Source organism: Eulemur rufifrons, chromosome 7 (genome assembly GCF_041146395.1).
Source record: "Eulemur rufifrons isolate Redbay chromosome 7, OSU_ERuf_1, whole genome shotgun sequence".
NCBI classification, from domain to species: Eukaryota; Metazoa; Chordata; class Mammalia; order Primates; family Lemuridae; genus Eulemur; species Eulemur rufifrons.
In genome coordinates this window covers 198,789,116-198,804,494 of record NC_090989.1, presented here as the reverse complement: position 1 = coordinate 198,804,494, position 15,379 = coordinate 198,789,116, and the positions used below count along the sequence as shown (strand labels likewise).

The window sequence follows — 15,379 nt, the reverse complement described above, 5'->3', positions numbered from 1 at the left end:
CATTTTGACCCGATAACTCTGATTTATCATGTTTTCATATTGCTCTGGTAGAAAAACACATTGTGGTGGGGAAGCCAAAGAAAACTGACGATGTAGGTTAAATATCTCTTATCTGAAAAATGCTTAGGACCAGATGTCTTTCAAATTTCAGTTTTTTTTTCAGATTTTGGGATATCTGTGTTATGTATATACCTATCAATTGAGCATTGAACATCTGAAACCCAAAATGCTCCAATGAACATTTTCTTTGAGCATCAGGCTGGGGCTCAAAAAGTTTTAGGTTTTGGATTTCTCATTTTTAGATGTGGGATGCTCAACCTGTACCAAATTCTTCCCTTTCCTCTCATTGGTTTCCCAACTTTTTTGACTCTGACCTAAGTAAGAGACACTTTATAATATAAATGTGTACAACCACACGATGCAAAAATTTTATAAAACTTGATTTTGATCTCACATAGGATGTGGTATGATATTTTTTTCATTGAGAAGCTGTGCAATGAAGTTGATTTGGTAAACTACAGACAAGAGGCAGAAAGAACATGGCTCCCTGAGCACTGTATCCACCCTGAAGTTCGACATTCCCTTCACTTATCTGTATATATAATAATACATTGCCTTACTGTTTAAAAATGCTAGTTTTAACACATAAAAACTGATTTTGTGGCACTTCTTTACCCCTCTTATTATTTACAGCTCCAAGTACAAAAGTACTTTAGAGCAAAAATGGAAAACTGAAATAGCAAAAGTACCTAACTATTGAAAACCAACAATTGTTGAAAAAAAAGATATCACTCACCTAGCTGTGTACATGTTACAAACGGAGCCTTTTGTGGTCCACAGCCAGTGTTCCTTGATATAAAGTGTCCTATCCAAGCAGTCGTCAGGATGCATAAGCCTTTTATTCGTAAGAAAATAAATGAAGACTAAAATTAAAGGGCAAATTTATGATTTATAAAGTAATATATCTGTACCTCAACTTTTAAGAACACAGTAGATGTTTTCAGTTTTTGCTTACAAAAAAGTTAGGTAAACTGCTTGTTATAGCAGATTTGACCAAAATTGTGTTCCACAAAATACTTTCTCCAAAAGAGCATTTTGAAAACAAGGTTTTCTTTCCAAATCACTTTATGGTAATGTGCACTGTGACACTCTATGAGGGAGCTACTGTACGCAGCATTTCTTGAATGTATTCCCTCAGAGAACCCTTGGTTTACATAATGCTTAGTACCTTTTATGGAACGGAGTTTGCGCTTGAGCAGGGCTACCAGGTGATATTTTACCCAGATTAACTGGTTGTTACAATGTAGCTCTAGCCTTTTACTATCCACTTTATTAAAATCTAAGTTTGGCTCCTGGTATGTTATGAATGGTAAGATTTTAGTTTTAGGTGTCAGAATTACAAAACTTTTAAGTTTTAAGAAATTATAAATGAAAGTCAATCTCTATTCTGCCACTAATCAGCTGCATGGATTTGGATAAACTCCCTAAACAATGATTGACATCAGATTCTTCTGAAAAATGAAAGGACTGCACAAGATTATTCTAAAGGTCCCTGACAATTCTAAAATTTGATTTTTTTTTTTTTTAGTAAGAAAGGATAGCAAATATTAAACTTCACCATCAGAAAATTATTGAATTTTTGATAGTTGGTACTATGGAATGGCACTGAATGATTAAATCCACCTATGAGATGAAAATGACGTATAGTCTACCTTACCTTTAAAAATTTCTAGGCAAAGTCCCACATTACAAACTCTTAATAAATGCCAATTGCTTATTCTCTTTAGCACTGAAACAGATCATTGCTTCTTTTGTTGACCACTGCATCAAGAAATTGCCTTGAGTTTAAGGACCATGCTCTTATCCTTCAGCCTCAGAATGACACTGTTCCAGCAGTCTGCCCCTACACTACAAGAAATAAAAGGAAAGTAAGATCATCACAGAGAATAGTGGGACCCTTTATCCTTTTTTGTTTTTTTTTTATGGAGCCATGTATTTAAGGAAATCTTTGTCAGATCATTGACTGACTTCAGAGATAATGGAATAGATATGTCAATGACCACTATATTACAAGTATACACTGTAATTACAAGTGTATCCAATACAATACCACTGTATTACAAGTAATACACACACTGCAAAAATGGTTTGGAAAAGTCACAGGCAGCTTTAGCCTTCAACAAAAAAAAACACACTCAGAATGTTCTCAGCAAAACTTACAAAACACATCAAAGAGGAAAACTGTGACACAGTCATAGGAAAATACGAATTTCATAGGAACCAAGCCTAAAGGAGCCCGAACACTGAAATCACTAGTCAAAGATGTCAACTAATTGCTCCTACAGGCAAAAGCTAGATTCGCACGTAAATAAAAGCCCACTAAACAAACAAAAAAAGATGTCAAACCAACTGCCTTAATGGTGCTAAATGAGTGTCCCAGAAATTTATATAAACAGTATGTACCAATTTTTAAACATGTGTTCAATGAGCTAAAGGAAACCACAAATTACTAATGGAAACCAAGTTTCTCAATAAGATTAACAGCAGATTTCTCCATCAGAAACCATGGAGACTAGAAACCAGTGGGAGGACTGACTGACTTATTTAGAGATGGGGTCTCGCTATGTAGCCCAGGCTGGCCTCAAACTCCCGGGCTCAGGTGATCTTCCTGCCTCAGCCTCTAAAGCAGTTGGGATTACAAACACACTACCATACTCAGCTTTTTCTTAATTTTAATTTTTTAGATGACATATTTAAAGCCATGAAAGAAAAAACTATCAATCCAAAATTCTATATCTGACAAAATTGTCCCTTAGGATTAAAGGAGCAATTAGACATTTTCAGATGAACAAAAGCTCAGGAAGTTCATGACTAGTAGACTTGACCTATAAGAAATGTTAAAGAGAGTTTCTCTGGCTGAAATGAAAGACACTAGATAGTCACTTGAAGTCATAAGAAATGAAGGGCTGGGTGCAATGAGAAGCTGAGGTGGGAAGATCACTTGAGGTCAGGAGTTCCATACCAGCCAGAGCAAGAGCGAGACCCCGTCTCTGTAAAAAACAGAAAAATTAGCTGGGCATGCCGGTGTGCCTGTAGTCCCGGCTACTAGGGAGGCTGAGGCGGGAAGATTGCTTAAGCCCAGGAGTTTGAGGTGCAGTGAGCTGTGATGTCGCCACTACACTCTAGCTGGGGCAAAAGAAAATAAATAAATAAATAAAGAATACGGGTAAAGGTAAAAAAGGTAACTACATAGGTAAATATTGAAGCCAGTATTATGGTACTTTTGCTTTGTAACTTCTCTGTTTTTCCTGTATGATTCCAAAACAAATGGATTAAACAATATTTATAAATGTATAAAGATATAATCTATGATAAAAACAATATAAAAAGTGAAGGATAAAATGTAGGAACAGAACATTTGTATAATATGGAAACAAAATTGGTACAGATGTTCAACTTACAATAGTGTTATGCCCCAATAAACCCATCAGGAATCAAAAATATTCCAAGTTGAAATTAATTTAATACCCTGATAAATCCATCATAAAGTTAAAAAAATCATAAGGCGAACCATTGTTAAGTTGCGGACTATCTGTGTTATTAAAGTAGGTTAGCCTGGGCAACATAGGGAGACCCCATCTCTACAGAAAATAAAAACATTAGCCAGGCCTGGAGGCACATGCTTATAGCCCTAGTTACTCAGGAGTCTAGGGTAAGAGGATTGCTTGAGCGCAGGAATTCAAGGTTACAGTGAGCTATGATCGCGGCATTGCATTCCAGCCTGGACGACACAGTGAGATCCTGTTTCAAAAATCAAAATAAAAAAAAGTAGGCTGTTATAAGATTGAATTCTAACCCCTAAGATAACCACTAGAAAATACCTAGAATATATACAGAAAAGGAAGAAAGAAGGGAATAAAACTGGTACACCACAAAAATTCAACTACTGTACATATAAAATAAAACAGAAATGGAAGAAGTGAGGAATAAAAACTATAACACATACAAATAGCTAAATGGCAGAAGAAAACCCTTCCTTATCAGTAATTACTTTAAATGTAAATGAATTAAACTCACCCATTAAAAAGGCAGATCGGCAAACTGGACTTAAAAGAACCTGATCCACTATGCTGTCTGCAAAATACTCACTTTTCATCAAAAGACACAAACAAGTTGAAAGTAAAAGGAGAGAAAAAGATATTCCATGCAAATGGTAATCAAAAGAAAGTTGGACAAGTTATATTATTGTCAGACAAAATATACTAAGTCAAAAAAATTACAAGAAACAGGGTGCAGTGGTGCATGCCTATAGTCCCAGATACTCAGGAGGCTAAAGTGGGAGGATCACTTGAGCCCAGGAGTGAAGGCCAGCCTGGTTAACACAGCAAGACCCTGTCTCTAAAGAAAATTTAAGAATGAGAGCCATAAGAGACAAAGAAGGACATTATATACTGATAAAAGGTACCACCCAGTATGCATTATACAGATGTATACAAATATATACATGATAAAACCTATATGCAGCTAACAACAAAACCCTAAAATATATGAAGCAAAAACAGAATCCAAGAAAGAAACAGTTGTATGATAATAGTTGGAGACTTTAATATCCCACTTTCAATAATGGGTAGAACAACCAGACAGCAGATTAACAAGGAAACACCAGACTTGAACAGCAGTATAAAACAATTAGACCTAACAGACATATACAAAACTCTCCATCCAACAATAGCTGAATATAGATTCTTCTCTTCTCAAGAGCATATGGACATTTCTCCAGGACAGACTACCAAATCTTAAATTTTCAAAAACCAAAATCATAAAACATATCGTTTCTAATTACAAGGGAATAATACTACAAATCAATAACAGAAGGAAAACTGGAAAATTCATAAATATGTGGAAATCAAACACACACTTAAAACCACCCACAGGTGAAAAAAAAACAAGTGAAATCAGAAAATACTTTGAGACAAACAAAAACAAAAACACAGCATATGAACTTTAGGAGATGCAGCAAAAGCAATAAAGAGGAAATTTATAGCTGTACATACCTACATTAAAAAAGAACAATCTCAATCAGGAACTAAATCTCATTTAGGAACTAAAAACAAGAATCAACTAAACCTAAAGCTAGCAGAAAAAATGAAATAATAAAAATTAGAGTGGACACAAATAAAACAGAACGGAAAAACAACATCAGTAAATCAATGACTGGCTGGGCACGGTGGCTCACACCTCTTATCCTAGCACTCTGGGAGGCCAAGGCAGGAGGAAGGCTTGCGCTCAGGAGTTGGAGACCAGACTGAGCAAGAGTGAGATTTTGTCTCTACCAAAAATAGAAAAAATTAGCTGGGCATTAAAAAATTAAAAAAAAAAAAAGAAAAAGTTAAATTAAAAAATTAAAATCAATGAATGAAAACATAAGTTGGTTCTTCGAAAACATCAACAAATTTGACAAACTTTTGCTGCATTGACTAAGAAAAACCAAAGAAAGCTGAAACTACCAAAAACTCAGAAATAAAAGTGAAGCCATTACTACTGCTTTTACAGAAATCCAAAAGCTGGGCATGGTGGCTCACACCTCTAATCCTAGCACTCTGGGAGGCCCAGGCAGGCAGACTGCTTGAGCTCGGAGCTGGACACCAGCCTGAGCAAGGGCGAGACCCCATGTCTACTAACAACAGAAAAAAAAATTAGCCAGGTGTGGTGGCATGTTCCTGTACCCGCAGCTACTCAGGAGGCCGAAGCAGGAGGATCTCTTGTGTCCAGGAGTTGGAGGTTACAGTGAGCTACACAATGCACTCTACTCAGGCAACAGAACGAGACTGTCTCCAAAAAAGAAGGACTTACAAGAGAAAACTATGAACTACTCTATGCCAACAAACTGGATAACCTAGATAAAAAGGACAAATTCCTGGAAACACACAAACTATCAAAACTGACTCTAGAAGAAATTTAAAAAGACTAAATAGACCTGTAACAAGTAAGGAGATTGAATCAGTAACAAAAAATCTCCCAACAAAGACGTGATGTCATTGGTGAAGTCTACTAAACACTTAAAGAGGAATTAACATCAATGTTTTTCAAACTCTTCCAAAAAATCTGAAAAGGAGTAAACACTTCCTAATTCATTCCATGAGGCCAGCATTATCCTGATACTGCAGCCAGAAAAAAGACACCACAAGAAAAGAAAACTACAGGCCAATATCCCTCATCAATAGGAATGCAATAATCCTCAACAAAATACTAGCAAACCAAATTCAGCACCATAGTGAAAGGATTATACACCACAACCAAGTGGGATTTATCCTTGGAATGTATGGGTAATTGAACATTAGCAAATCAGTCTGGGCATGCTGGCTCAGGGCTGTAATCCCTGCACTGTGGGGGCCAAAGCAGGAGGATCACTTGAGGCCAGGAGTCCGAGACCAGCCTGGGCAACCTAGTGAGACCCTGTCTCTAAAAACAAACAAATAAAATTAGCCATGATGGCATGTGCCTGTAGTAAGAGCTATTCAGGCTAATTCTACTCAGGGGACAGAGGCAGGAGGATCATTTAAGCCCAGGAGTTCAAGGTTGCCATGAACTAGGATCACACCACTGTACCCCAGCCGGGGCAACAGAACAAGACACTGTCTCTTTAAAGAAAAAGATAAAAAATTAATCAATGCATGCAATACACCACACTAACAGAATGATGGGAAAAAATCAGATCATATCTGAATTGATGCAGAAAAGTATTTGCAAAATCTAACACCCTTTTGTCATAAAAACACTCAACAAACTACCAACAGAAGGGAACTTCCTCAACATGACAAAGGCTATATATGAAAAACCCACAGCTGACATCATACTCAATGGGGAAAGACTGCAAACTTTTCCCGTAGTATCAGCAACAAGATATGGATGTGCACTTTTGCCACTCCTGTACAACATAGTACTGGAAGTTCTAGACACAGAAGGAAGAAAGGGAATAAGGGAGGGAGGGAAAAGGGAGAGAAGGAAAGAGGTAGGAAGGAAGAAAGGAAAAAAAAAAAAAAAGGAAGGGAGAATGGGAAGGAAAGAGGGAGAGAGCAAGGGCAATCAAATTGGAAAGGAAGAAATTATCTTTGTTTGCAGAGGACATGCTCTTATATATACAAAATCCTAAAGAATCCAAATACACACATGCACACACAAAACAAATTAGAGCTAATAAACAAATTAAACAAAGGAGAAGAACACAAAATCGACACACAAAAATGAATTGTATTTCTATACACTGGCAATGAACAATCTGAAAAAGAAATTAAGAAAACAATTCCATTTACAACAACATCAAAAATAATACTTAGGGATAAATTTAATCAAGGAGGTGAAAGGCTTGTACACTTAAAAACTACAAAACAAGCCGGGCACACTGGTCAGTGCCTGCAGTGTAGTGTCCCAGCTACTGGGGAGGCTGAGGCAGGAGTGTTGCTTAAGCTCAGGTGTTCAAGACCAGCTTAGGCAACATAATAAGCCCCTGTCTCGGCCGGGCGCGGTGGCTCACTCCTGTAATCCTAGCACTCTGGGAGGCCGAGGTGGGCGGATCGTTTGAGCTCAGGAGTTCGAGACCAGCCTGAGCAAGAGCGAGACCCCATCTCTACTAAAAATAGAAAGAAATTATATGGACAGCTAAAAAATATATATAGAGAGAAAAAATTAGCCGGGCATGGTGGTGCATGCCTGTAGTCCCAGCTACTCGGGAGGCTGAGACAGTAGGATCGCTTGAGCTCAGGAGTTTGAGGTTGCTGTGAGCTAGGCTGACGCCACGGCACTCACTCTAGCCTGGGCAACAGAGTGAGACTCTGTCTCAAAAAAAAAAAAAAAAAAAAAAAAAAAAAAAGCCCCTGTCTCTACAACCAAAAAACTAAGTTTAAGGAAATAAAAAAATAAAAACTACAGTTGCAGGGGGTAGGGGAAAAATATTGCTGAAAAAAATTAAAGACCTACATAAATGGAAAGACATCTCTTCTTCATGGATTGAAAGACTTAATATTAAGATGTCAGTACTCCCCAAAGTAATGTACAGATTCAATGCAGTTCCCATCAAAATCCCAATGGTGTTTTTTCCAGAAATGGAAAAACCTATCCTAAAATTTAAACACAATTTTGACAGACTCCGAATAGCTAAAACAATCTTGAAAAAGATGAACAAAGTTGGAAGACTCACATTTCCTGATTTTAAAATTTAATACAAAGCCATAGCAATCAAAACAATGTAGTTCTAGGATAAGGATATATAGACCAATGGAATAGAACAGAGGAATTTACGTAGTCGATTGACTTTAGACAAACATGCTAAGACCATTCAATAGGGAAAGGACAGTTTGGGAAAAATAGATATCTATATACAAAAGAATGAAGTCAAACCATTACCTCATATGTGAAAATTAACTCAAAATGGATCAAAGACCTAAATCTATGCACTTAAGCTATAAACTCTTAGAAGAAAGCATAGGGGAAAAATCTTCATGCAGGAAAGTAAAAAGACAACCCATAGAGTAAGAGAAAATATTTTCAAATCATATGTATGGTAAAGGTCTAGTATTCAAAATGTACAAAGAACCCTTACAATGAGACAAACAACCCAATTTAAAAATGAGCAAAAAACTTACGTAGCACTTTTTCAAAGACAATATACAAATGGCCAAAAATCAAATGAAAAGATACTCAGCATGATCATTTATTAGGGAAATGCAAATCAAAACCACAATGAGATACCACTTCACACCCACTAGGATGGCCATTATAAAAAAAAAAAAAAAAAACCAAAACAGAAAATAAGTGTTGACAAGGATATGCAGAAATTAGAACCTTCATAGCTGAGGGGGAAGATGCTATGGAAAACAGTTTGGTGGTCCTTCAAAATTTTAAACATAGAATTAACCATATGACCCAGCAATTCCACTCCTAGATATATACCCAAATAACTAAAAATGAAGACTCAGACAGATACTTGCACACGAATTTTAACAGCAACATTATTCATGACAGCTAAAAGGTGGAAACTACCCAAATGTCCATCAACAGATGAATAAATAAACAAAATGTGCGATAGCCATACAATGGACTACTATTGAGCCATAAAAAGGAATGAAATTCTAATGCTGTAACATGGATGAACCTTTAAAATATTACACTAAGTAAAACAAGGCATACACACAAAGATAAATATTGTATGATTCCACTTATATGAGTTACCTAGAATAAGCAAATTCAGAGACAGAAAGTAGAATAGAGGTTAAAGACTGCAGGAGAGGATACTGGTGAGTTACTGCTTAATGGGTAGAGAATTTCTGTTTGGGAAGATTAAAAACTTCTGGAACTAGTGGTGATGGTTACATAGCATTGCGAATATACTTAATGCCACTTAATTAAACACTTAAAAATAGTTAAAATGGTAAGTCTTATGTTACATAAATTTTACCACAATAAAAATAAAATCATCCTCTTAAATTTTTCTGAGGGTTTTACACAAGAGAGAATGCATTAGGATTAAGAATGTGGTTGGGCCAGGCGCGGTGGCTCACGCCTGTAATCTTAGCACTCTGGGAGGCCAAGCCGGGAGGATCACTCGAGGTCAGGAGTTCGAGACCAGCCTGAGCAAGAGCGAGACCCAGTCTCTACTAAAACTAGAAAGAAATTGGCTGGACAACTAGACATATATACAAAAAATTAGCCAGGCATGGTGGCGCCTACCTGTAGTCCCAGCTACTCAGGAGGCTGAGGCAGAAGGATTGCTTGAGTCCAGGAGTTTGAGGTTGCTGTGAGCTAGGCTGATGCCACTGCACTCTAGCCTGGGCAACAGAGTGAGACTCTGTCTCAAAAAAAAAAGAATGTGATTAAACCAAAATCAGGAGCAGAACAAAAAGACCAGAAATATGGTGATGATACAGCATAAATTTACCATAATACTGAGAGAAGGACCAAACTAAATAAAGGCAGAGATCTGAAAGACCCAAATACACACTCACTTGAGTTCTGTGTGTCCTTTTCCCTCACTAGTTCCCAGTCCCAGTGGAGTTTCTCTAGCTTGTTTCCAACTAAGCATATCCAACATCAAACTACCATACAGTCAACACTAACACTCAGCCAATGACAGTGCACTGCTTCATGAGAAAACAATGAAAAAGATGAGAATCTTACCATCTCAAAAGCAAATGTTTCTTGTCTGTAGACACGATCTATCATAACGGTTTCTTCCCAATGTTCCAAGAACTTCTTTCTAACCCTGTTGTAAATTTAAGAAAAATCAAATTTCAGCAGTCTTTATGGGGCTCCTTTAATATTTAACTTCTTATTTTGAATTAATTTGAGACTTAAAGTGGCAAAAATAGTACAAACAGTTCCTTCATATCTCTTATTCAGCTTCCAAGTTAACACCTTACATGATCATAGAAAAGTGGTCAAGAACAGGAAATTAACACGTACACAATATTATTAGCTACAGACGGTTTTTAAATTTCACAATTTTTAACTGAATGCCTTTTTTCTCTGTTTCACATGCCTACCCAGTACCCTACATGGCATCGGTACTGGGAAATTTCCTTAGTCCACTCAAGTCTGTTAATAGTCCCTCATGGTCTTCCTGTCTTTCATGATCTTGACACGGCCAGGGATCACTAATCAGTTATTTTGTACAATGTCCTTCAATTTGGGTTTGGTTCCTGTTTCCTAATGATCGGAATAAACTTAGCATTTTTGGCAAGAATATCACAAGAATGATATCCTTCTCAGCACAACAAATCAAGAACTTCATGATGTTAATATGCCGTATTACTGGTGACGTTTACCTTGGTTAAGTTCCTGTCTGCCAGATTCCATTGCTTGTCTTTATTAACACGCACTTGTAAAATTAGCAAACAGAAAAACTAGCCTTTGAGGAAGCTGTCTTGTTGCTTTACTCCAACTCGCAGAAATTGTGCATCAGGGTCCTGGGACTTCTCCCGGTGTTCCGGGAAGGCTCCAGCCGGTTGAAAGCTTCGAAAGCGCGATCCTCCTACCTCAGGCCCCTCCGCCCCCAGCCTAATCCTAGAGGACATCAGGAGCAAGACTGAACCTCGGGTGGCCCCAAACTGCAATAGCCCCTCGGCCCCGCGCTCACCCATACAGCGCCCTGAGCTCGGCCGCCGCCTGCTGACTGCAGCCCGGACCCCGCGCCACCGCGGCATCCTCCCGGTCCGAGTCCGCGACCTCTCCACGCCCAGGCAGCGCGGGTGCCGGCGGCTTCCTCAGCGACAAGTCCCCAGCCCGCGCAGCCGGCCACGCCACAGCTGCCCAAAGGCGCCCACGTGGAAAGCGGGCGTGTTTAGCTCCGGCAGCTGGTGATCCGGGAAGTTGCAGCCGCCAGTGCTGGCGAGCCGGTCCTGCCTGCCGAGAAACCCGCTGCACGTTGAGCCGCACCGGCCGCCTTCCGCCATGTTCGCGCCACTCCCTCCCTTCCCTGCAACAGCCGGGCCAGCAAGGCCTCGCGGGACCTGATGGGACTTGTAGTCGCCCGCGGCGCCCAGGGAGCCGCGGGATGGCGCGGACGGGGCTGCACACGACATTTCCCGGCAGGCCCCGTGCGCGGCTCCGCTAGGCTCCGCCCGCTGAGATCCCCGCACAGTTCTCTGTGCCGGGCGCGGCGGCAAGCGGTTGTAATCCTGTAGCGTTCCCTGTGAGCGTAGACTACAGTACCACGAGGGCTGGCCTTGCAGGGCATGTGGGCGTTCCCCAGTCTTGCTCAGTGTCGGTGACACCTGGCTCACCGCAGGGCTGTGCTGTGGTGGGTGCCCCGGTGGCAGAAGCTGGCTCTGATGCGAAGACTTGATGGAGAATTTATAAAGCAATGTCTCATTCTGGTTGATGGTGACTAACTTGAGATATTGGGAAGAAATAAGTTAAAAAGATGTTGCTAGAGGACACGTTAATATAAAAAAACAAAAGAAGCTTAAACATCCACCAAAATGAATATTGAGGGAAATCCGCACCCTAGGTATGCGCACCGTTTATGCTGGTCTGGTAGCGAGGTGACACGGGGGCTGCTTAGTGCCATCAGGAGAAAATGCTGCTAAGTTTGCAGTCATGTCTTCATTTCTGTGTCATCAGATGCCCTGACTGTGTCATTAACATTTCGGATTCTGTTTCTTTGTCATTTGGAGGCATTTAACTGCGACATATCAAAACCACAGGCAATTGAGAGTATTAATCAATATCTCTGCCACTGGACATGTCAAGAAGACACATAACTAAAATCTTATGTTGAATCTTAGAGGCAAAACCAAGTTTTTGTTTTGTTTTATTTTTTTGAAAGTGACGATAAATTTGATTACTTTGCATTTATTTTGGGACAGAAATATTAACAGAATTCAAGAAACACCAAGAGTTTTGTCAGAATTAAAAAAAAAAAAAGAGAGATTATCTACGACATAAAACCAGGTGCAAATTCATTGAGAATCATTCCTGGGCAGCCATCAGTGTGGGAGGTGCTTCCAAAGAACCGAGACTGCCAAGGCACCTGAAAACACAGCCCCGCTCTCACCAGAAGGGCAGTCTGCTTGCAGAAGGTTGTGCGTGGAGCTCAACACTCTGATGTTGACTCCAGATCTCGCAAGAAGACTTGCAAATGAGCAAGGAAGACACCTGCTTCAGTGACAGGGTAAGAGGTCAGGAAATTCACCAAGAGGAGAGAAGCAGTGGAGGAAGTCTTGGGAGAAGGGTGGGACTCAGATGACCAGAGAAAAGCCTTTACAGAAAGAAACTCTGTGGGAGGGGAGAGTGACAAACACATGGGTGGGCAGGGGCATGGCTGACCAGGGGACCCTCGGGGACTGAGGCAGGGGCTGTGTGAGTCAGCACTGGAGAAGGAGGGCAATGCAGTCGGTGGGGAAGCAGCAGGCCTGGCTCTGGGGGATGACAGAACAGCTCAGGTAGTGACCATGCGGGCAGGATGAGACCCAGAGAAGACCCTGCAGACCAAAGTGTCCAGAGAGCTGAGGATCCCACAGACACCAGCTCCAAGGGGAGCCTGGGAAATGCAGACTGTGGAAGAGTGGAGGGCGTGAGAGGAGACTTTGACATTAGCGATGCTGGGTTTGAGATTTCAACTCTGTTGTACAATAAAGCACTTGGCTGGCCTCTTTCTCTGGTTCCTGAGAAGTACCCTCTAAATCCTTGGAATTTCCTGAGTGATCGAGTGTCTTTGTATTCATGCCAGGACCCTCAGACCACACCAGAACTTATGCTAACAAGGAAACTCAGGATGGGGGCCAGCCACACCAGAAAGATCAACATGGCATTAGGGGGTTAGAGCTTGGAGGCCCTATCGGTCTGACCCTGGGGAGGTGAGGCAGGTGGAGACTGAGTTCCAGCCCATGGCCAATGGTTTAATCAATCATGCCTCCATAATGAGACCCTGATAGAAACTCTGGACACCTAAAGCTCAGGGCAGCCTCCTGGCTGGTCATACATCCATGTACCAGGACAGTGACACATCCTGAGGACAGGGAAGCTTTGCACGTGGGACCTTCCCAAACCTCACTCTCTGTGTCTGTTCATCTGGACAGTCCTGACATCCTTTATAATAAAACTGTAATTGTAAGTATAGCATTTCCTGACTTCTGTGAGTCATTCTAGTAAATGATCAAACCTGATGGAAGCCCTCAAATTTGTAGCCAGCTGGTGATAAGTGTGGGTGGCCTGGGGACGCCTGAGCTTGTGGCAGGTCTGAAGTGGGGGGGTCTTATGAAGCACTGAAGATTGGCCTGTGGATTTGCCCTAACTCGGCATGGCCAGTGTCAGGGCTGCATGGCAGATCCTTCGGCATCAATGTGGCTGTGTCTACATCCTGACATGGTGTCTCCATTGGGTCAGATTGCAGGGGAAGCCCAAGGGAGGAGACACAGCCTTGGGCAGGCACCTTCTCTGTGCCAAGCAGCCCTGGTCATTAAATGTCCTTTAAAATGCCCTTTGTCAGGTGACTTTAAGTCTTCCAGGTTTAACAAAAAATGATAGTAACAATAAACACTAAGCGAAAACACTGTCACCGATAGTCATCTATAAGTTGTTGATGAGCCCAGCAGCCCAGGATCAGGGACCATGTGACATCTGGCACAGAATTTAGTGTGGCCTTGACTGTCCCCAATGGAATTTATTTTCTTCTCTGCGGAGTTCTCTTTGCACTTTGTTTATCCCAGTGTTAGAATGTGTGTCACACCTACATGCACACCCTTCTTCCCTTATGGACAGTGGAGGGCAGGTCTTGTTTATGTTGACACCCACCTGCAACACGCAGTGAATTGCATCCATAAAGGTGTGGTTTTGTAAAGACCTCACTAACACAGCAGTATGTCCAGAGGAAAAGCATCAGTCCCCCCTGGTAGAAATGGCATTCTGCAATTTACTGGCATGGTGTGCACAGAGGCTTCAGTTCACTGTTACCCCTCCATGATCTTAGCACCCCCACTCTGAGAGCACCCGAGGGCCTGAGGCAGGTGGGCCCAGACCCTGACATGCCCCTTCCATGGTCTGCAGCCTCCGATGTCTTTGTTCTGCATCCAGCACTGGTGGGTCACTTCCTGGCAGAGTAGCCATGGGGCATTCTTTGTCTCTCTTAGTTGTTCAAAGTCCTTTAAAGAACAGAGTGTTTTAGCCCATCCTGGACTCCTGGATTCTCCTGCGTATTTCTGTCCCTAGTCAGCATCATGCAGAAACTGACCATTCAGAAGAGAGACAGTTGTCTATAAATGTGTTCTCTGCTACTGCCTAGGCGGGAACATTTCTGAATATCCGCAGCCAGCGGACCTTCCTTCCCCTGCTGTTCACTGTTTCCACCGTCAAAGGTTCCCCCAGCTGTGGCAGCTGGAGTTCAAAGCTGTCCCCTTGCAGCAGAGTGCGTCCCTGGTGGGTTTTCTGCAGAGCTGATTCATGCTGGCAGTGTGCAGGTTCCTCCAGGCAGCGACCCTCCATTGGGTTCTTTAAGGCAAATATGAACCTGCCGGAAAGAAGTGATAAATCCTCCCTGGCGGGGTCTCCAGACTTTCCTCTGCAGAACAGGAGAGTCAAATGATTTGAGTGTTGGTGTCATGCTTCTGTGATCGCCTGGCTGAGTCTCCGGCACAGCGTGCACTGTGCACGGCGGTGACGTGCCGAGGGCTGCCTGGCTTCCGAGCTGCACCACGTCGTTAAAGACTATAAACAGCCATATCCGTGTGTCTGTGTTACCCGATCCCACAAGCTGATGAGGAGTAAAGAGTGGCTCCTGCATTGGAGTGGGGGCCATGGTGTAGTCTGTCAGATGGAGTTTGGAATTGTGGCCAGACACAGCTTAGCAAAAACTGCAATTAGCAGGTAGACAGAAAAGCCTCCTCAC

At 41.5% G+C, this 15,379-nt stretch overlaps 1 pseudogene; it reads right to left on the bottom strand.

Annotated features, from left to right (window-relative positions):
- Positions 1 to 1,890: 1,890 nt before the first annotated feature.
- On the bottom strand, positions 1,891 to 11,447 carry LOC138387107 (snRNA-activating protein complex subunit 3-like; annotated as a pseudogene).
- Positions 11,448 to 15,379: the final 3,932 nt, after the last annotated feature.